General features: G+C 42.3%; 1 protein-coding gene across 3 annotated transcripts in view; it reads right to left on the bottom strand.

The window, feature by feature from the left end:
• The window catches only part of JSRP1 (junctional sarcoplasmic reticulum protein 1), an 85,013-nt gene that overhangs the window by 43,395 nt on the left and 17,653 nt on the right, over positions 1 to 23,965 (bottom strand). The window contains exon 2 of one of the 3 annotated variants that reach the window (XM_031948101.1): positions 16,696 to 16,784. The gene's annotated coding sequence lies outside the window, so the exon portion shown is untranslated. Of the gene's footprint in view, positions 1 to 5,807; positions 6,171 to 16,680; positions 16,785 to 23,965 lie in introns of those variants that run through there. The other 2 variants (XM_031948097.1, XM_031948099.1) reach the window with 2 other exon arrangements.

Genomic DNA, 23,965 nt, shown 5'->3' with positions numbered 1-23,965 from the left:
CAATCTTGTCTAGGCACTTTTCTTGTCTCTCTCTCTGTCTACAATTTTTCCCTTAGTGATCTCATTTACTCCCACGGGATCAATTATTATCCCTAAGCAAAGGATTCAGACCTCAACCTATATCCATCCCTGATCTCTCTGCCTAATTCTGCAGCTCTAATTGCCTCCTGGACAACCCCATATAAATGTCCTGTTAGTGCCTCAAACTCAGCAAGGCCCAGAAATGGATGTCTACCTTTCTCTGAATCTGCCCCTCCCCCCACTAGCCATCTTGGAACCATGGAAAGTTCATCAGCTTTGGAGACATGGGTCCCACCTCTGCCCACTAGTACCTGTATGCCCTTGAGCAAGGCTGATTGCCTCGTCTATAAAATGGCTCAGCCTCAGTGACCTCAAAACTCCTTTAAAGCTCAAAAACTGATCTGGGCAAGTCTTTCTCAGAATAATTTGTTTTAAGTTTATATTAAAGGAAATGTTAAATTTTAGTTAGAGGACAATGAAAATCACGGACTCCTGAAATCCATCCGTGGTTCTCTTGGAGGTCTGGGACCCCAGGTTAGGAAGTCCTGCTCTAAACCCTGGGGTGGACATGTTTCACACAGGAGTCCTTAAAGGAACACACTATCTCAGAGAGAGGTAGAAATAGAAGTCAAAAATCAAGTTTCTCCCAAGCAAGACGGCTGCTGAGTCTCCAAGAAGCTGAGTCTCACCACCTTGGAGCAACCCCCCACCCACTGAGTTGCCAAGTTCTATTGATTCACCTCTCCATCATTCCAAGAACAGCTCATGCTGCACCCCTTCTCCCCCCAGGTCAGGTCTAACTTAGACTAACTTCATGACTGGTTCTTAGAATCAGAAATCTCAGGATCATAAAGCATTGCGTCTGACACTTAATAGGAAATTAATTGTGACTGGCTGACTGAGCGATCTAGAAGCCCTGGTGCAGAAGGGATCTTAGAGGCCACCTGGTCCAAATGGGACCTGAACAAGTATCTTCTCTATGAGTACTGATCCATCCTTTGCTTCAATCAGTGGCCCCCGGTTCTCTTGGAGTCTGACGACTGGCCTCTAAGACCCACCTTCATGTGGAGCCGCCTAAGAGCCATAAAGCTAAAGAGACTTAGCCTCTAATTTTTTTTTTTTTAACGAGGTCTGGGTGCTTGCCTTGATTTAAGCTCCTTGAGCCTGAGGGAATAAAGAGCCATAGGGCAGCTAATTTCTCTCTAAGTTTCAATTTCCCAGACTGTAAACTCAGGAACCTTGGACTAGAGCCCGGCTGAACTATTTCTGTGTGTCACAAACCCCTTTGGTGACCAACAGAATCATGCTTTTAAATGGATAAAATGAACAAATACACAAATTACCAAAACCCCTCCAATATAGTGAATCTATTCATTCACTTATGTATACACACACATATATACGATTTTATATATATATATATATATATATATATAGAGAGAGAGAGAGAGAGAGAGAGAGAGAGAGAGAGAGAATATATGTGTATACTTTTAATAGTATTGCTGGATAGATACAATCTTTTAAGTTTTCCAATATAATTTTGGTTTGCTTTCCAGAATGACTGAGCCAATTCACAGATGCACCAACAGGGCATGAATTTAGTCTCTCCAATATCTGTCATTGTTGTCTTTTGTCATCTTTGCCAGGCTGATGGGTGTATTGTATACACACACATACATATATTAATAAAAACAAGTTCAGGAAACCCAGATTAAGATTCAACCAATGAACAATGCTCTCTAAAACATCTCTTAGTTCCCTTCCAACTCTAACATTTTATATTCTAAGGCTTCTTCCAGCACTAATATTCTGTTTTCCAGGGTCACTTTTCCAGCTCTGCCTAGAAATTTGCTCCCCCTGTTTCCCAGGCCCCCTTCCCTGCAGTGCAGAGGAGAAATCTATTTCCATTTCCCCTCAGGCTGATGCGTTGTTCCAAGGTCTTGGCCCAGGTGGGGCACTGAGCAGGTGAGGAGCAGAGAGCAGAACTTTATCTGGCTAGCCAGAGAGAAGAGGGGCAGGAGGGAGGGGAAGGAAGGAAAACTGTTCCAGATGACATGCTGGAAATAGGCCTGCACTTTCTTACTGAGGGATTGGGAATGATTTCTGGTCCTTGGCAAGCATAAGATAGTCTATCTTTTTCTTAAGAAAAAACAAATAGTCCACTCCTTACTCTGTATGTGAAAATGATTCCTTTTAAATTAAGGCTAAATAAGAAAAAAGGAAAGAAAGGTGGGGTTCATGAGTTCATTGTGAAGAAAGAGAAAAACGGGGATAAGGAGAACATTTGTGGAGGAATAATAAAGCAGGACAAAGAAAATGGGGCAGTGGTACAGGAACTTGAATTCAAATCCTGCTCTGCAACTTGTGTGACTAAGCAAGTTCCACCCCTCCCCCTCCAGTTTCTGTTTTGTTTCCTATCTATATAAAAAAGAGGAAGTGGATCAGATGATTACTAAAGTTCCTTCTTGCTCTGATACCCTATTCAATATTCCAACAGCCTCCAGCTCTGATATTTTATGTTTTAAGGGACCTGTTTTGTAACATGGGCTCTTTCCCTAAATACATATATATATATATAAAATGAAGATATGTATTATATATACACTTATATACAATACATACATATACATTTATATGTAAATACATTGTAGTGGTATTGCTGGATAGGTACAATCTAGCAACTTTTCCAATATAATTTTAATTTGATTTCCAGAATGGTTAAGCCAGTTCACAAATACAAGAAGTCAATGTGCCAGTCTTCAGCCTCTCCAATATCTGCCATTTTTGTCTTTTGTCATCTTTGCCAGGTTGATTGGTATGAAGTAAAGCTTTAGAGTTGGCTTAATTTTTATTTTTCTTCTTATTAGTGATGAGGCATTTTTCCTATTCCTTGATTTTTGAAAGTCAATGCTTTTATTTTCCTCTCACTTTCTTCTCATCTGTGGGATTCTTCATTAGGGTGAAAAGTCCTATGACCCTTTTACTCCACCACTCTCACTCTTTCTTATAGATAGAAAACAAACAAACAAAAAATCACACACACACCCCAGAATAAAATCAGCATGGCACAGTGAAAAGAACACAAGATTTGGAATCAGAGAATCCAATAACAAATGCTAATTAGCTCACAAATGGTTGGGGCAAGTGGCTCGGAAGGACATCCCTGACAGTTGATTAGTATTTGTTAAGTTCCAGGCTCTTTGGGAAACAGAAAGGAAGCAAAACCCAGTTCCTCCTCTAAAGGAAATCACAAGCTAATAGGGAAAACAAGCAAATAAATGTGTACAAACAAGGTCTGGGAATATAAACTGGGATAAACTGGAATATAAAGAAAGGGGTTAAAAAAGAGTTCCAGTAAAAGATGAGATTTTAGCAAGAGTCAGAGGTGAGAAGGGAGAAAATTCCAGGCATGGGGGACAGCCAGAGAAACTGCCCTGAGACCACAACAGGAGTGTCTGATTTGTGAAAGTGCAAGGAAGTGAGTGTCCTTGAACCAAAAGGGCTGGGAGGGGGCGGGTGGGAGGGTAGAAGAAGTTCTTCTTCATGGAACAGTGCCCCAAAATGAGACCCTAATGGTCAAGAGACTGATGGCTAAAGACTTGCCCATAAATCTACTGCTTGTTGGAAGAAGACAAAGATTGGGGGCCAATAGTCTTGGATCTGTTGAGAGGTACTCCATTGAAGAAGAAGGGAAGAGGAAATTTCTAACTGAACTTTCCTAGATCTGTGTAGAAGGAGCACCGATAAATGTTCAGACAGGACAGAAACATAAAAGCAGACAGAGCAGTTATTAAGCACTTATTATATGCCATGAAATACTGGTGGATGCTGGAACCTGGAATAGTCCTGTCCTTCCTGGACCCCTTTCACACACTTATGAGCCAATTCCCTTTAAATTCAGGTAGGACTGAGACAAAACCCTAGTTGTTTGTTTTTTAGCCTGAGCATTTTCTAGTTCTAAATCCTATTAAATGGAAACAGTCACTGAAATGCAAGCCCTTCTCAGTCCAAAGCCCTGACCTCCTTACCTCAGCCAAGATAAACAAGCACTCTGGCCAGTACACTTTTAAATTACCTCTAACTGTACATATACCCTTTCACCTGAGCACAGTATTTCGTTCTAAGGGACTACACTATAAAGGAATTAAATTCCCTAAATTTTTTATTTCCTCAATATAATCCTATTTCAGCCAAATTTTCCTAAATTGAGCTAATTTAGTAAACTGATTGAAAAGGTCAGTCCAAGTTAGTTGGAAGATAAATTATAAAACATTCTTTTGAGAAATGCAGTTAATACTTCCAAATAATAATGACATCAAACCTAGATGTGTTGCAGTGAGCAGTTCTCATTCTCCTCGATTTAATGAACAATAAAGCAGTCTCCTAAACGAGATTTCAGAATCACTCAAGAGGTCAGCACAATCACCAACAGAAATGAAACTAAGTGGATGAATAATACCTATTGTTCTGATGGTGATAAACAGTTGGAAGGTTAGTCCAGTGAGTTAGTCCATCGGTACACCTAACTTGGACAGACCTTGCCGAAGAACAGGGAGCTGGATCCAGGATTCAATAGGAGGAAGCCAGCTGGCTAGACTGTGTTTGGGAAACCGTGCTGCACTTTCAACCCTGGACTTCTCTTTGAAACAACCTCCCCCTTTTTATTTTAACTTATCTTTGCCAAGAAAATCCCACAAGGGGTCATGAGTTAGACAGGACTGAAAACATCTGCAAACTTAATTGTGCACTTGCTAATGTTGATGGTTTCCAGTTCTTTTTCTGTTTTAAAAAATGTTTTATGATAACTTTTGTTTTTATATCATGCTCATTTCTAATATTGATCTACCTTCCTTCTCCCCCTTCCCCCCCCAACTGTCATCTTTTGTAACAAAGAAAAACAAAAACAGAATAGAAAAACCAAACTAACCAACACTTTGGCCAATTGCTGTTATACACGTATTCCACACCCATAGAACACTTCTGCAAAGAGAGGTATATTCTTTATCTCTTCTTCAGAACCAGACTACAAGTATTTGGCTTTGATTTCTTGTTCTTTCTACTTATATTGCTTTAATAATCAATTTATATTTCTCCTCACGCCTCCCTGTATTTTACAGTCTCATCATATGTTACAGCATAATAACATTCCCTTCCATCCATGTACAAATCATTCAGGTATTCCAAAATCAACGGACATCAAACTCGTTTTCAGTTTTCTGCTACAGTAAAAGGTGCCACTATAAATATTTGGCATATGTGGCACCTACCTTTGACTTCACTGAGGACATAGGTACTTTGGTCACTTTCTTAGCATAATTCTGAGACTTACAGAATGGCTGCAACAATTCACATTTCCACCATGTTAATGAGCCTGTCTTTGCCCCCCCAGCACCGACTCTTCCCAATTTTTGTCACTGCCAATTTGCTGGCACAAAAACTCGAGAGTTGTTTTGATTTTCACACGTCATTAAATATTGGAGGCAATTGGCCCCTGGCTTTCCGGGGACATCCATCCCACTCCAGCTTCTCCTTGTGTCTCTGCATCTTCCTACAACTCCCCCTTCTCCCAGTCACCTCCCCGAGCGTGCTCCCTCGTGGAGACCCCCCTTCCTTTCCAGTTTCCCAGCAGAGGCCAAACCCAGAGGGATCCTGATAACCTATCTGTGTTCATTCCTCAGTGATTAACAAACTCCTGGCTAGTCAAACTTTCCCAGATTCCCAGAGGCTGTTCTCTAACCCCGCTGACCGCTCCTTTGTTCCCACCGTCCTCCCCAAAGCCCTCCCACCTTTGCACTCTGTTCCTGGGAATGCTCGCTCCGTTTCAGGCTTCCCCTTCCTCGCAGTCTCGCTGTCCTGGCCCGCTCCTGACCACAGCCACCAGGGGCAGCTGGTCCAGCACAGGGAGCACTTTCACTCATCCTCCCAGCTTACTGCTCAGGTTGGGGGAGCTGGGATCCTTTCCCCTCCTATCACCACTTCCAGGATCTCCTTCCACCATCTTCGCTCACTGATGTCTCCTTTGAGGCTCATTCAATCAAGTTGCAGGTAACTGTTATCTACCCGGAGGGGCTGCGCGTCCTCACCGGCTGCCCCTGCCTGGAAATCCTGACCTCCTTCCCTTGGCCCTCCTGCCTCTCATCTGCATGTGGTTGTGGGCACAGTGTCTCCTCTCAGACTGTGAGCTCCCGGAGACCAGGGACTGTCCTTCCCCTTTTTTCATATGCCCGCCACATAGGAGGTGCTTAATAAAACTTCCTGATTTGTTAATAGTTGGCAATTTGGGGCAAAATCTCATCTTTCTCAAACTGTCTGTTCCTTGGCTGATCATCAAAAGCTTGTCACAATCCCTGGGAAATTAAAAGATCCCAAAGGCAGTGGAGGCACCCGTCCCACCCCGTGCCCAGGAGCGGCGGTGTCTCCCAAACCTTTAGTTGTGTGCACAAGTCCTATGGGGAGAGATCCTGCAAGGGCAGTTGGTCCCCAAGGAAGGCAGCACTAAGGAAGGGCAAAGGCTGAGCCACAGGAGCAGGGTCTCCAGGCCTGGGCCTCCCTGCGGAAGACATAGAGCAGGCACAGAAGCCTGGGAGATGAGCCATGGGGGAGACGAGATCCACGCCGTGAGTCACATGTACGGAACAGATTACGTAATAACAATGGATGGGAACATGGGAAATATTGAGGGGCTCTTGAAAACAGTGTGGGCTCTAAAGGAGTTTGAACATTCCTCCAACATCTTAATGCCACATCCATAAAGACATTCCTCTCCAGGAAATTCAGAGAGAAGCTGCAGGCCAGCGCTACAAGGATCCCCACAAACTTGGGATTGGGGGAGCCTCAATCAATGAAGCTGTATAGGATTGCCCCATCCCCCTACTTTCCTATATTGACTATTTAATACTTAGCAAGGTAATGTAGCAGAAAGGAGACAGGGTTCTAGTCCCATCATTGTGTCCCCTCCCATGGACCACTTTTTCCTTCCCTTCTACCTTTTCCAAGGTCTGTCTCCCAGGTCCCTTCCACCCTTCCATGGTCTGTGACCCAAGGCTCCTTCTATCTCTTCCATGGTCTGGGCCCAAGGTCCTTTCCACATCTTCCATGGTCTGTGACCCAAGGCTCTTTTACCCTTCCATGGTCTGTGACCCAAGGCTCCTTCCATGTCTTCCCTGGTCTGGGCCCAAGGCTCCTTCCACCTCTTCCCCTCCATGGCCTGACATGTTCTAAGACCCCTTCCACCTACACATCTTAAAATCCCTTCCAACTGTCATCCATACTCTTTGCCCGAAGAGCTCTTCTGGCTTTGACCTTCCACCATTCTATGTTGCCCTGATTCCTTTTTCCAGAATTCTGGCTCTCTCAGCTCTCGCATGCTTTGTTAAGGCCTGGAATCATTTCTATTTTCTTCTTCAAAGTGAAATGGAGCCTCTATCCTCTTCTCAGACCACCAACCCTCCCACCCCCTTTGTTTCATTCACAGCAGCTATGACCCATGAGAAGGCAAGGGACGATTCTGTGTTTTCCCCTTAACTGTACCAGTACGGCTAATTTTCCATGGAAATGTAATTGAGTCCTTGATTCCCATCATTAAAATATTTCCCTTGAGCACTTCATGTTAATTTAGAATATACATAAGCAGACTCTATGCCAAAACCAGTTTAATCTTGCTAAGGATTAATTTTGCTCAGGCAGAAAAGGAAGGTGGGGGGCAGGGCTAGGGTGGAGGTGGGTAATTGAGGGCACCTTCATTGCATCATAAGGGCCCGGCCTGAGTTCCTTTGGTCCTGCACGTAAGGTATGTCTGAAACAGATGTCTGACTCACACACCCTCATCTAGTCAAAACACAATCCTGGCAAAGACTCAGAAATGCCCGGGCACTTTTTTTCTTTGCATGGGGCGGTGGGGAGAGGAGGCGATTTTCTTAATGGAGCCATGATGACAAAAGTAATTCAATGATTGGATGGGACTTCTAACCATTTACATCCCCTTTGTTTTCCAAGGCTGATGAAATTATACTGGATTTAGGGCCCAGAGGACTGAAGTTTGAGTTCTAGCTTCAGAACTTGCTAGCAGCCGTGTGATCTTATGCAAGTCCCCTCTCATTTTAGCAAGGATTTAGAGTAAGTGCCAGGCAGAGGGAGCTAGCTTGCAGAGAGACAGACAAAAACGGGGCCTGTTCTCAGAGAGCTTACGTTCCATGGAAGGAAACCAGTACAAAACATACCAAGTAATTTGGGGGTGGGGAAAGGGGGCATTTCAGGTTTGGGGACAGTCCGTGCAAAGGTGCGGTGATGGGAGCCGTAATGTCACCCATAGAAAACAGTCAGGTAGGGCTGCATGTACAGGGAGAGTGATGTAACAATTAGGGACAGACTGATCAGGGGTTTTGCAAAGGAAGAATCTGTACTTTACCCAAAGGCGAGAGGAGCCACTGGCGGTTACTGAGGAGAGGGGGACACGGTCAGTGCTTTGGGAAGACCAGCTTTGCAATTATGTGGGAGACTTAGAGGAAGAACTCCAGAGTCAAGGAGATCAGGGAGGAGGCTAATGCAACCTGAGGCCAAGGAAGAAGGGAAGAAGGTCCTCTAGTAGTGATGGTAAAGGGAAGGATGGGGTTTAGGGGGAAGTATGCTGGATCAGGGGAGCTTCTCCACCCTCAGTTTCCTCATCAGGGAAAATGAGGCAGTTGGATGAGACGCTCTCCACTAGTGCCCCCCATAATTCTACAACATTACGAGGTTCTTCCACTTCTTAATGCTTCCTCCTGCTATGGCTGGGATGACTCCCTGATTCCTCAGGGTATCTAAGCTGGGGCATGATTTGTCACCCTCAGCAATTCCCAAAGATTATCTACCAGGCAATTGTGGAAACAGAGGTGGCTGAGACCCAGAGAGACAGTGACCTGAGGTTTGTCAGTGGAAGAGACGGAATTTGAACCCAGCTCTTTCCAGTTACCACTGGGATGTGCATCAGCCAAGGAAGAACCCACACATCAAGGTGGCAGCTAGTTGAAGCAGATTACACATGGGGCCTGGGGTCAGACCCCTCCTAGGAGCTGTATGTCTGGGAACATCACTAAAAAATTGCCTTGCTTCAGTTTCCTCATCTGAAAAACAGGGATAAAAATAGCACCCACCTCCCAAGATTGGTGTGGAGGTAAAATGAGATAATTTGTAAAATGCTTTCCAGGGTCTAATGTTCTATATAAACAGTTAAGGAAATCACAGATCCCTGAAGCTGTGAGGAACAGAAGAGATGGTCTATCAGAGCACTCTAGAAAATGCTAAGATTCAAATATAAGGTGTTATTATTACCATATTAGTTCCCTGACCTCAAACCTGAAGCACGGACATCTTGGCCTGGGATATGCTTCACTGAGGGAAATCACAGCCTGATCTCTTTCACTTTGATGCTGGAAATACTGCCATTTGCTCTCTATGTTCCTGTGTCTGGCTCTCTGTGCCATCTTGGTGAAATGCTTGGTTCTTACAAGTTGCAAGAACACCATCAAGGTATTTTGGAGTCTTTTCCTGGAAGAGAAACATGCTTTCTGCATATGTGAAATATAGGCAGATGTCTATAGCAAAAAAAACCAACAAGAGGAAGGAGGAATATCAGGTACTTTCCAACATGACTTTTTATAATTGCACATAATTGCACACATAATTCCAAGTATTCATTCATGATATGCTAAGTCTAGACTGAAAATTGGGAGGCCTGGGGTATAGCCAGAGTGAGCTCCAAACTGGAGACCAACTCCCCATCTTTTGGTGGTCTTACCCTCCTCCCTCATTCAGAGACCCCTTTGAGCTCAGGATCTTAACTTTTTTTTTTTTTTGGTCACTTATAGACTTTTCTTTCAAGAACCGCTCTGATTCACAATAGTTTAATAGTGCCCATAGAGAATGATTTGCATTTTAGCAAAGGCCAGTCAAAGGAGGAAAGCTGCTCTAATGGTGGGATTTCAGACAACAAGTACTCAGTTAATGGGGGAAGTACTTGGGATACTGGTGTCCACAGACAATGATAGTCTCTATCTGTTCTCTCTGTCCCACATAAAGACAGTGTTTAGAGAGACCAATCTGATGTCAGAGCACTTTCTAATGATTTGCCTCACATACATGTAACTGTAAGCAAGTCACCACTTGATCCCTTCTGAGCCTTAGTTTCTTTCTCTGTAAAATGAGAATGTTGATTTTTTTCCCTTGACTTAATTTTTTCTTTTCTTTTTTTTGGTAAAAAGAATTTTATTTACAATTTATTTTTTATTTATTATTAAAATAATTTATTTATAATGACAGTTTTCTTTTCTTTTTTTTTTGAATGCATGAATGATTTTACATTCTTGCAAGATCCCTTGACTTAACTTTTTCTTTTCTTTTTTTTGGTAAAAAGAATTTTATTTACAATTTATTTTTTATTTATTATTAAAATAATTTATTTATAATGACAGTTTTCTTTTCTTTTTTTTTTGAATGCATGAATGATTTTACATTCTTGCAAGAATGGGTATATCCAATTCCACAGAATGGGAATGGCTATAGAAGCCAGGTCAAGTCTTTTTATGGGATTTACTTCTTCCTTCCAAATCTTGACCAATCAGGATCCTTTCCAGGTAACCATTCTCTCTTAGAAGAATGAATATACCTATTTTTATATATTTTATATGTATTATATATTATATAATATATAACATATTTATTATATACCTAATTTTAAGCAAAATGTGACCAGAACAGTTCTTCTTTGAGCTCATGCTATTAGTATAATGGCAGTTTTCAACATTCATTTTTATAAGATTTTGAGTTTCATTTCTAGTCATATGGAAAGGTGCCCCAAATCACTATTGATCAGAGAAATGCAAATTAAGACAACTCTGAGATACCACTATACACCTGTCAGATTGGCTAAGATGACAGGAAAAGATAATGACGAATGTTGGAGGGGATACGGGGAAAACTGGGACACTGATACATTGTTGGTGGAATTGTGAATGGATCCAACCATTCTGAGCAGTTTGGGCAGTAGAGTCCTTGACACTTAGCTTACCAGCAATTTGGAACTATGCTCAAAAAGTTATCAAAAAGTGCATACCCTTAGATCCAGCAGTGTTTCTACTGGGCTTACACCCCAAAGAGATCTTAAAGGAGGCAAAGGGACCTGTATGTGCACGAATGTTTGTGGCAGCCCTCTTTGTAGTGGCCAGAAATTGGAAACTGAGTGGATGCCTATCAATTGGAGAATGGCTGAATAAATTATGGTATATGAATGTAATGGTATATTATTGTTCTGTAAGAAATGGCCAGCAGGAAGATTTCAGAAGAGACTTACATGAACTGATGCTGAGGGAAATGAGCAGGACCAGGAGATCATTATACACGGAAACAAGAAGATTATATGATGATCAATTCTGATGGATGTGACTCTTTCCAATGTGAGATGATCCAGGCCAAAATGAGCAGGACCAGGAGATCATTATACACGGAAACAAGAAGATTATATGATGATCAATTCTGATGGACATGGCTCTCTTCAACAATGAGATGATTCAAACCAGTTCCAATTGTTCAGTGATGAAGAGAGCCATCTATACCCAGAGAGAGGACTGTGGGAACTGAGTATGGATCACAACATAGCATTTTCACTCTGTTATTGTTTGCTTGCATTTTTGTTTTCCTTCAAAGGTCTTTCTAGATCAGATTTTTCTTGTGCAACAAGATAATCGTAAAAATATGTAAACACATGTTGGATTTAACATATACTTTAACATATTTAACATGTATGGGACTGTTACCTAGGGGAGGAAGTGGAGGGAAGGAGGGGAAAATTTGGAACAAAAGGTTTTGCAAGGGTCAATGTTGAAAAATTACCCATGTATATATTTTGTAAATAAAAAGCTATAATTTAAAAAATAACAATTAAAAAAGATTTTGGGTTTCAAATTTTTTTCTCCTTCTTTCCCCTGCTCCCTCCCCAAAACAGCAAGCAATTTGATATAGGTTATACATGTGTAATCATGTAAATATATTTCCACATTAATCATGTTGTGAAAGAAGAAACTGAACAAAAGGGAAAAGCCACAAAAAAAAAAAAAAAAACCCACAAAAGAACTGAAAATTGTGTGCTTCTATCTGCATTCAGACTTCATAGTTCTTTCTCTGGATGTGAAACATTTCCACCATGAGTCCTTTGGATTTGTCTTGGATCACTGTATTGCTGAGAAGAGCTAAGTCTATCATGTTTGATCAACACTATCAACAATATCGATCATCACACATTGTGTACAATGTTCTCTTGGTTCTGTTCACTTCACTCAGCATCAGTTCATACAAGTCTTTTCAAGTTTTTCTGAAATCTGCCTGTTAATCATTTTTTGTCGCACAATAGTATTCCATTACATTCATATACCACAACTTTTTTAGCCCTTCCCCAATAGATGAGCATTTCCTTAATTTCCAGAGAATACTGATTTCTGCTATTTTAAAATTTGAATCTGCAGAATGCATGGTAAACTAGAAGGTCACACAGCTCAATCAGCAAGTCACTGTTTCAAGATATCTCAATTACTGGGACACTCCCTGCTCACTCCACCTTGCACAATCCTTCAAAGCCCAGCTCAGGCGCTAACTTCTACCTGAGGCTTTTCAACATTCTCCTAGTTATTAAAGCCCTCTCCCTCTAGAAACCTGGTATTACTTTGTATTTACTTCATCAGGTACTTACTTTGTCCCCCAGTGACAAGGAAGCTCCCTGAGGGTAGATGACTCAATCCTTATAGGTCTTTCTATTCCCTACAGCTGGCATAGTGCCTCGCAGGTAGTGGATGCTAAGTAAATATCTGTTGAACTAAGTTAAACCCTGTGACTTCCCTGCTCTCCCTGAATTTTAAAAATGGGCTCCCCCAGTCCATCATCTTGCTTTTATCCAAAGGTCCTGAGTTTGGCAGACTAGCTCAAACCTCATCTTGGTCTCAGTATTAGGGCTGATGGCTACTTCGAGAGAGCTCGCTCTTTGATAATTCTCAGTCTGGGAGAGACTGTGACCACCCAAGGATTATAGTGGGATCAGAAGGGAAATGAAAGGGCACCTGCACATAGTAGGGGTTTAATCCATGTATGATGAATTAAATGGAAGTAACTCAAAGGATTGTGTTTCAAAGGTTCAGAAACTGGCTGCAGCTACCACTAACCATGAGCTGAGGCTCATACCTCGCTCATGATCTTCCATCCTACCCCTTCTCTTGTTTTCTCCTCTGTTACAGCTATCACACAGAAGGACTCATAGCTGCAAGGCCCTTGGAGATCATCTCGTTCAATCTCCTCATTTACAGATGAGGAAACTGGGACCCAGAGAGCAACAGGGTCTCCCCAAGACTATGCAGAACTCCACCCCGACTCCTTGGACTCTCAAGCCAGGGTCTCTCTGCTGGACCTATGGCCGACGTGGAAGAGATCTCTTTGTGCTGTGAGATCTGGGCCCCTCCGCTCTGTACCACTCATCTTCTCATGGACATGGCCTCTGCTCCCAGGGGCCAGAGGCCACATTTTGATTACTATTGCTTCCCTTTCCGCAAGAACACAGGGGATAATGGCGCTTGGTTAATATCTGTTCACTGATTCCAAAATTAAGTGCTACGCTCTCATTCCTTCCCTCCTGGATCTAAAGCTTTCCTCTCAGAGAAGCTGCTGTGTCCCTAACAGCTGGGAAAAGAGATCCCACTGGGCCGGTACAATCCTCCTGGAAGCCTGGGATGGCACAGTGGGGGCCACTAGCTGATGATGTTTGAAGATAGACACACAGAATCAAAATTCCAGGTACCCTGGACACCAGACTGTTGGCAGGTGAGGAGAATCCTGAGGTGCAGGAGCTTGCCGCACCACACCCTGCAAACACACTTGTCAGGGACTGCTCTCCCACATGCAGCAGGAGAGCTGAGCTAGGAAGCAGAGCATGTAGCCAGAGGCAGAAGGAGCCTCATCTGGGCTTCCCCCTCAGCATCCTGGCTACAGCTCTGCCTGCCCCACGATGCTCTCCCCCTTCCTCAGTGCCTTCCCAGATCTCCCCCTCATGTGATTCCAAAGCACTCAGAGTCCCCTTACAGGATTAACAGATTCTTAGCTACATTGCCTTTATCTATGAGATGTTTTCTCCTCCATTCCGGATGACAAACTCCGTGAGGAGAAAACATGCTCACAGATAAATGCAACTGTCTTCACAGACTCACCCCATCCTTGCTCCCCCTCTCATGGTGGAACACAGTGATTGCTACGTAGGAAGCATTTACAACATGACAGAATAAATGCACGTCCTGAGCAAGTGGATCAGGGAGAAGCCTTGGACTATGGTGAGTGAGCAAGTCCGGAGCAGACAGTAAGCTAAGGTTCCTTCTTGGGCTCACAGCCTTGTGATTCTGTCAGGAGGGAGTCTTGCTCCTACCTCTCGTCTCCCCAGTCACACACACTAGTTATATAGGAGGCAGAAGGCCAGACTGAACTGGCAGAGCCAGCAGGAGCTCCAAACAACTGTCTGTCATCGTCTATGGACAATGTCTTGTCCCATTCTTTGGCCTCCTCTTCCTACACTGCTCCCTCCCTGGTGGAGAGTCCTTAAAGCTCCACTCTCAACCCCATTCCCACTATCAAGATTTGCTCTCAAGAAAGGGTATGACTCCAAACAGTTTAATACAGAACAGTGATGAATTATTTGTGGCTTATTGATGCAGGAAAGTCATTCTATGGTGGGATTTAAAGGCATCAACAATCGGGGATGGGAGTCTGGTGAACCATAGACAATGAGAGTCTGGATCCTCCAGGGACTTCTCTCTGTCTCACATGTTGTCTCCATGTTTTTAGGTGTTTAGGAGACCAGTGCAATGTCAGAGCACTTTCTGATAATCTGGCTGACTCTAAGACTATCTGTTGAAGTGAGAGGGCCACGTATGTGGGAGATGATTCACTAAAGCTCTCACTGTTAAAAAAAAGAAGGGAACCAGGGAGCACACTGTGACCCTCTCAGAAGCCACGGAGGAACTAGACAAACCTGCTGATCCGTGTGTCAAAGTGCACAGAGTTCTCATTTCAAAGCATCTTAAAAATACCTTCCATTAATGACTGATTCCTGATGTGACCTTAGGCAAATAGTAACTGGCCAGAGCCTCGGGATCTCCATTTGTGAAGGGAGGATCTCTAAGTGCCCTTCAAGGCTTCTCGAAGAAACCAATTCTCTGGGCCTCAGATTTCCCATCTAGGAAATGAACAGCTTGGACTAGATGATTTTAAAGGTCTGAGGTTCTGCATTTCTGTGGACATTTCCCCAGAGGAAGGGGTTAAAGCTCACTTTTATTTGCAACCATTTAGGAAACGGCAACTCTAAACAAAACGGACTAGTAACATTGTCTTTTTCTGGGATTTCTGGTAGTTACAGTTGAATGTGTTTTTCCCAGAAAATACTAATTTACCAAACAGCATGTTCTCTCTTCAAGAGAAAATAAAACACTCTTTAAGTACAACGTGTTTCTGTATGTCACATTCTAATTTATCAACATAACATCCAAAAACTTCAGAGCCTTGAGTCATGGCAGTGTCTGGGCCTCCTTGAAGAATCATGGGCATCTCGGCTAACCAGGGGCAGGGGTCACTTAGTGAGAGGAGCCAAGGGAAGCTACACTGAAACCTACAAACTATTTTGCTGCAAATAGTCAAAAGTTACAAAACGGGAATACCGAGACACATGCCCACAAACACACATACACACACACACACACACACACACACACACACACACAAAAATGAAATATTTGCACAGTTCTTTAAAATTCAAAAAGGGGCAATATCACATACAATCTTTATAATAACTATGTGACATATAATTATTGCATATTTTATTATCACCATTTTACAGATGAAGAAGTAAAGGCTGTGATAATGTCATTAATGAGCACTTTTTGCTTTGCAAACCTTAAAGCACTCTATTGATGCCAGCTAGCAGTGCCGAGGCAGCCCATCCACAAACACCAGACCTACCCTTCATTCTGAACCATGCATCCTAAGCTAAACCGTCTCCTCTACCTGGGAGGTTTGTTCATTTTGTTTATGGGAAAAAGTGCTCATTAATGACATTATCACAGCCTTGATCTGTTGGGGGAAAATAACTTTACATTTTAATAAGCTGTTCTGAGAAATGAACATATAGGAATGACTCTAAACATGTTCTTTGCAGATGATTTTGCCCAAGCCTCCTGGCACAGACAGCTGGCATCCGGTTTTGATAACATTTTAAGTGAAATTAAAGAATCGCAAAAGTGAGTGTGAACTGTGAGCTTCCCCGTCACTCAATAACCTCACCCTCAGGTATCTGACTCACTATCTTACACTAAGTCTTGGGCAAAACAGCTCAGAGATCAAGGGCGCCTCTCTGATGCCAAGTTAAAACATCTCTGTGGAAGGGGAAGGAAGAAGGGTTTCCTCTATATGGCGCAGCCCCTTCATTGTCCAATGATCTCAAAGGTCCTTCTCTCCTGGAAGTCTATGGTCTATGTGCCAAGGTTCCTTAATCCTTGAGTAAGACGCTGAGACTTTTGATGCCCTGAACACCTATCATTCTCCATCTGGATCAAGCTGTGATCATGCCGCTCGTTTCAGGGGCTCCAATAATTAACTCCTTACCTGGGGAAAACTTACAAAGATCTCTGGGAGATATTTTAAGGCTGATGCAAGTCTGGTGAATAACTTGTCTTTTCTTCCTTTTTATTGATTTTTCCTCAGGACTCCTTAAAGAAGGAGAAAAAAAAAAGAAAAAGGAACAGTTTAATTCAAAAGACCATTAACAGGGCTTCTTTTTTAGGGGGATGGATTAGACTAGATGGCCTCTGTGGTCCCTCCTACCTCTAAAATACTGTGATTCTGGCCTCAATATTGAACTCTCGATATTCTTTTGGTTTGGACTACATTGTGAAGTGTCTCTGATGCTTATTGAGTAAGCCTTTAAAGGCCTAGAAGCATCACTAGATACAAATGTGTGACCCTTAAAGGGAACAGGTACAAAACATCTGAAACAAGTTCATTAAAATACAACATTAAATTAAAATGTTTACTCGGGGTAAAAGTGACTTATTTGTTGATGACACAGGTCTAAATGAGAAAAGAGAAATAGAAAATAAAGCTAATAGAGATTTATCTACAAAGGATCCATTATGTAGTTTGGGAATTTTTAAAGGCAACAAAAATCTCCAATGCTCACAAGGAAATGTACAGATTCCTATAATGGGAGAACTGAATAAAAAAAACAACCTCAGAGATCATTTAATCAATCAATCAATTAATAATCATTTGCTAAGTGCCTACTATGTGCCAAGAACTGTGCTGCTTCATAGAATCAGAAAATAAGGTCCAGAAAGGACAAAGGATAGCCAAATATTGTCAGGGTTGGGATTCAAATATGTGACTTTACCGAGAAAATGGAGGCTCCTTCTCTCATTTTCATCTCAAAACCCCTTTCCATCAGGTCCCATTCTCTACTTCTTTCTCTCTGAATGGGTCCTTCCCTCTCCTGCCAAGACCAAACTACTACAAGTGCATTTGAGCTCATCCCCTCCCATTACCAGCAGACTGTCACCTTAATCATCCATTCCCTCTCTCTGAGCTTTCTTTTCTTTGTCTATAGTCGCTTTCCAAGGCTTTGAGTTTGTTCAAGTCTCTCTCATCCTTAAAAAAACCTTTCCCTACACCCTACCATCCTCTCAAGGTATTGTTCTATACCTCCCTTTCTCAGTCAAACCCTCAACTACACTCACTGTAATCTTGACTTCCCTCTCCTATAATTTATTCCTCAACCCTCTGCCATCTGACTTTGTTCCTCAGCTGAAACTGCCCTCTCTGAGATTGCCAGGGATTTCTCAGTTACCAAATTGATGGTCTTTTCTCAATCCTCTTCCTTCCAGACCCTCTGCTCATTTGGCAGCACTGACCACCCTCTCCTTTCTAAGTTGCTCTGACCCTCCTCTCTCCTGGTTTTCTGCTGCTCCTTCTCAGTCTCATCCATATCAGAGTCCCTAATTGAATACTTCTGGACATTGTGTCATGGACTCTTTTCTCTTCTTTCTTTCCCCTCTCATTTACTTCATCAGGTCCCAAGGTTCTAATTGATATTTCTCTGCATGCTTTTGACTCCCAGATCTATACACTCTCTACTCTGAGATTAGATTAGATATGATCAATTATTTATTGGACATTTCACTGAATGTTCTACAGGCCCCTCAAACTCAGCATGGCCAAAAGAAAACTTATTACTTTATGACAGTTATTAACTCCTTACCCCCTTTTAAGAAGTCCCATTTTTATCAAAGGCAGCTAGGTGGTAGGGTGACTAGAGCTCTGGACCTGGAATCAGGAAGACTCAATTTCCCGAGTTCAAATCAGGCCTCAGATACTTACTGGGTGTCCCTGGGCAAGTCGCTTCACCCTGTTTGCCTCAGTTTCCTCATCTGTATTGAAGAAGGAAAATGCAATGCCCTCCAGTATCTCTCCCAGAAAACCCCAAAGGGGTCATGAAGAATTAGACAAGTCTGAAGAGCATTTTTGTCTAAGATACCACCATCCTTCCCGTCGCCCGGGTGCATGACCTCAGCATTTTCTTCATTCACCCTCTGGCCCCGTGCCCAGCCAATTGCTAAATCTTGCCATTCCCTTGACAACCTCACCACCTTCCTCTTCAAACCTCCAACCAATATCTGAGTGCAGACCTCATCACCTCCTACCTGGATTATTGCAACAACTTCCTGTCTCCTAACTTCAAATCTCTATCCCCTCCAGTCCCCCCTCCACACTGCTGCCCAAAGGGCGTCACTCCTCGATTCCCTTAATTGCATGGCTTCCTGTTGCTTCTAGGATAAAACAAGAGCCCTAACCCTTCACAATCTTCCCACACTCTTACTTTGGCCAAAGTGACCTTTTATGTTCCTTATACATGACATTCCCTCTCCCATCTCCAGGCCTCTGTCTGTCTACTATGCCTGGAATACCCTCTCACCTCATCTTATAGAATCTCTTTAAGATGCAGCCCAAGAATCACAAAGTTTTTCTTCATCTTGATGTCTTTCTTTCCTTCCAAGCCATAATCATAGTAGCCAGCATTTATTTGACATTTTAAGGTTTTACAAAGTACTTGACAAATTTTTATCTTATTTGATTCTCACAACAACACTGGGAAGTAGGTATTATTAACATTATGATTGCCCAAAGTCGCATAACTAGAAAAGCTGGTAAAATCTAAGGCAGAATTTAAGTCCAGCCTTCTCTCTTCTGGGCCACCTAACTGCCTTAACAAACTAACCTGTGTTTACTTTGAGTTGATTGTGTTTTGTAATTATTTATAGCTGTCCTTATCTCCCCTAGTACAAGGTAAGCTCCTTGTGAGTAAGGAATGCTTCTTTGTGTTTGTATCCCTAGTGTTTAGTGCTGTGCCTACTAGCACACAGTAGGTGCTTAATAAATGTCTATTAACAGACTGACTAGTCTCCCAATTCCTCATGCATTGCATTTTCTATCACACTACATTGTCAATGAATATCAAAAATTCAACAAATATACTGAATGAAAAACTAAGGCATTGATTAAGTATTAATTAGGTACGTCACACTAGGGACACAGATGGGAATGTCAAACAATCCCCACCTTCCAGGAACTGATATTCCCTAGGGGAGATAATACATAGAGAAGGTCTCCTACAAACCAGATGGAACAGTCTGATGGCCCCTTGAGGAACACTCACAAAACAGATGGTGAGACCTCATCTCTAATGCTATTTCCACTTATAAAAGCATCTGACCTATCTGACAGGCCCACAAAACCCTTCTTTTGGGGGTGTTTAATAGCAAGGCTGAGATCCCTACAGGAACGGCTCCCAGGCTGCAATTCCCACAGGGTCTATATTGAGCTACTGACATACAGCTTTGTACAGAGCCCTGTGCTGGACATTAGGGGAGAGACAAAGCTTAGGGAAGCCCAGCCCCTGTTCAAATTTATGAAACATCAATAGTAGATATGGCCCCCGTAGCAGAGGAAAGTGTACCAAGTGCAGGGCACGCAAAGCGAGCTTCAGGAAGTGTGCCAAGGGGAATGAACACACCGACCTCAAGTACTAGCCCTCTGTCACTGGGCACTTCATTTACATCTCAGTAATAGCCAAATGGCAACATCAGGAAGTTTCCTCCCACAAAAGCAGAATCTGGTTATAAAGGAATCCTCATGGTGTTAGCAAAGGAGATACTATCCCTAAAGCAACTTGTGACCTTAAAGCACTAAGTAAATGCCAACTATTCTCAGATAAGAGTGGCTGGAGCAAAATTATGCTAGGTATGGTTTTCCTGACACAAATATCTGTTTGTTAAATCACAGCATTAAAGCCTATTTTAAGCAACTGATTATTTCCCTAGTCTCCAAAATAATGTAATTATATTACTAGAAAATAACTAAATAGGAACCTAGAAAATATAATGGAAACTCCCCATTAGGAAAATTCAAATTGCACAATACAAAAATGACTGCATAAGATCCTCTTGTAATGCTACTCTTGCCCTTTCTCTCAGTCCAGGAAATAGAGAAATAGTGGATTTCTCACTATCCTTGTCATCCCTTTAAATGGAAACATAGTTACATAGTCACAGATTATTAGGGCTAGAATAACCTTAGAACATTGTTCAGAGAATTTCAGTGTCAGGAGAGACCTTGGAAAAGAGAACATAGAATACTAGGCCTGGAAGATATCTAGACATCCACCACGGAGGATGCCCAGGCTGGACTGGACTTCTGATCATCCTTTGACTTGAAATACTCAGTTGAATCACTTGACAGCAGACATATTATTCAATGAAATATCAGTCAACAATGAGGCAATTAAGAAATTACTGGTGATTTTGGAGAAAACAGTTTCAATTGGATGCTAAGGCTGAAGACAGTTAACAAGAACAGGAGAGGAAAGATGGCCCCCTCAAGGTTGTTAGCCATGAAAGGGAAGGGATACAAGGACCATAGTAAGGAAGGATGGGAGGACCAAGGATGGGGGGAGAAAGAGGGGAGTTTGCAGGCAGCAGGAAAACAGCCAGTGGACACAGAGAGAGTGAAGGTTATTGAGAGTGGGGCTAAGAAAGGGAAATCTAGAGGAGAAGGGATGGAGGAGGATCATGCGTGCATGCTGAAGGCAGGGATGAAGAAGGAGATGGAAAGAAAAGGCATCCAAAAGGTGTGAGATAAGAAAGGATGAAAATGGTCTCAGTTTTTGCAGTGAGATATAAGGCAAGGTTCTCAGCTAAGAAGGCAGAGGGAAGGAAAGCCACAGGAGGTTTGAGGAGGGATGAAAAGGTTTGGAAAAGGTGTTGTGAGGGGAATCCATTAGGACATGTGATACTGCCTCATTTCAATGACGGTCCAGTTAGATTATATGACATAAATTTGTGGTGGATTCAGTCAGCAGCATTTTATGATTTCTTCCAGCTTCATTTAGCAGCATGGGAATAGGAAGGAGGGCAGGAAATAGCAAGCATAAACCAAGGCAGAGCATGACTGCAGTGGACTAAAGGGACCTTGAGAGCAGGAGAGGTTTAAGAGTAGATGAGAGTGATACTGTTGAGCAGAAGGAAAGAGAGTCCAGCCGGTTACAAGAAAGAACTAGGAAAAGAGAGGGGGTCACAGTGGGGAGGAAGACAGTGTTAAGGGTTGTAAAGGAAAGGGGGAACTGGAATGATAGAATATTATGGCCAGATAAAGGAATTTCAGAGTTCATGGACATGAAAATGGAATGCTTGTGGATGACAATCAAGGGGATAACCATCTCTGTGTTTAGCTGAGGCAAGATGAAAGAAATAGGTCATTGGAGATAAATAAATTGTAGTATAAATAAATTGAAGAACTAGGAAGTGAGGATCTTTGAGAGCCTTGGGATTCAGGTACAAGATAGACTAGAAGACCTCCTACTCTAAGATCCATTGATTTCTTAAAGGGCACCAGCAGTTAACATGGTATTCATCTACCATCTGGCCACCTGAGCGGTAGGTAAATATACATCTTTGATTCTAACGGTCAGACTCCTTTCCTTAAAGCAACTTGTGACCTTAAAGCACTATGTAAATGCCAACTATTCTCAGATAAGAGTGGCTGGAGCAAAATTATGCTAGGTATGGTTTTCCATACCTGGAGCAGGAACAGTTCATCTCCTCAGCCACTCTCTGCCTTCAATTTGGTTCTTGATCCTGACTCAAGTGAAGTCCTGCCTTGACCATGCTCTTGGGTCTTGCACTTGCTAAGGGCAATCCTTTGTGAGGCGGCAAAGACCCTAGAGAGACCAACACCATCATTCTGGGGGTGGTCCTGGGTCTTTGTTCTGCGATGGTGGACTCAACACTTTAATGATATGAGGATCGGGATCCAGCAAAGGCAGGTACCTCCTCCAAGGGTGCAGATCAAAATCAGCACAGGAGTCCGCCAAGATAAGCCATCCTCTAGCAGCCACACTAATGAGGGACCTTTCCTAACATGGACAGGCTCCATGGCAGACACACAGAAAGACCCACAGAATGGGTCCATTCTCAGCTGGGCAGAAGTTGTCAGGGCCTGTGCTTTGCTGCAAAAGTCAGGTTTTCAAGAAGAGTTACCTATATGATAAACAAGAGTACAGTAAAGGGATTGACTCCCTACTTCCTGGAATTTGATTCTATCCTTATGTAATAATTGAGATTATAACTTACCTCTATGTAGTAAGTCTTGCCAAATGCCTTCCTGAGCAATCTGGTACCATAGATATCATCACCTCCATTTGACAACTTTAGTTAAGAGAATTATAATAAAATCACTTTCAGTTTTGCAAAGCACTTTACATATACTATATTTCATTTGAATCTTGAAACAAGCATGTGAGTTAAGTTTTCCAAGTGATACTTTGCAAATATTATCTTATTTACTCTGGAGGCAGATACTAATTATCCCCATTTTATACTTGAGGAAACTGAGGCAAACAGATATTAAATAATTTGCCCACAGCCACATGGCTAGTATCTGAAGCTACATTTGAACTTAGGCCTTTCTGATTTCCTCTGACAGCTTCTAAGTTATCACAAGTAGGATTTGACCTCAAGTTTCTTCTGACTAGGATCTTAGCATGATTAACAATAGATGCCCCATGCTGAATGAATGAAAGATCTGAAGGTCAGAACATTTAGAGCATTGTGCAGTGGAATGAGTAGAAACCAAGACCCCAAACTAGGCTCTTCTCCTTCCTTCAAAGGGGTGGAACCCCAGCATAACCCAGACATAAGGTGATCCTGACTGAGAAATCTGTTCCCCAAACATGAAGACGCCCCCGACCTCTTCTCTACCTCTCATGATCTTCTAGAGATGGCTGGGCACTCCTATTACCCAATAAGGGAGGGTCTCAGGTTTTGAGGAAGCAGTGGTTATTTAAAGCCTCCCCCATTTGAAAACATTAGCCGCCACATTCCAAGAAACAAATAGTCAAAAGATATAAATAAATCGTTTTCAAGGAAAGAATTTCAAACCACTAACAATCACAGGAAAGATGACTCCAAATCACCAATAAAACAAATGGAAATGAAACAATTCTAAGTTAGTTTCACTGCATATGAAGCAAATAAACAAAGATGCCAGAAGATAGACACAGTAAATGCCCCAGGAGTTCAGGGAAGATGGAAACACTAACATACTTCATAAGGAACTTGAATTTGTCCAACTATTCTGGAAAACAATTTAAAATTATGAGAAAAGAGTGGCACATACAAGTTAACTCAGAAATACAACCATGGAGCATATGCTTCAGGGAGCTTAAAGTCAAAAAATATGTATAGTAAGATTTTTTTCCTATTTAAAATTTTCTGGATTAATATCTTTTATTCTATCAATTTTATTTTAAAACACATACTCTCTTCCCCTCCCCTCTTTATAG

The sequence above is a fragment of the Sarcophilus harrisii genome, chromosome 1 (assembly GCF_902635505.1).
Source record: "Sarcophilus harrisii chromosome 1, mSarHar1.11, whole genome shotgun sequence".
In the NCBI taxonomy this organism is placed as follows: Eukaryota; Metazoa; Chordata; class Mammalia; order Dasyuromorphia; family Dasyuridae; genus Sarcophilus; species Sarcophilus harrisii.
The sequence above is the reverse complement of the archived record's forward strand: the minus strand, read 5'-3'. Positions and strand labels throughout refer to the sequence as shown.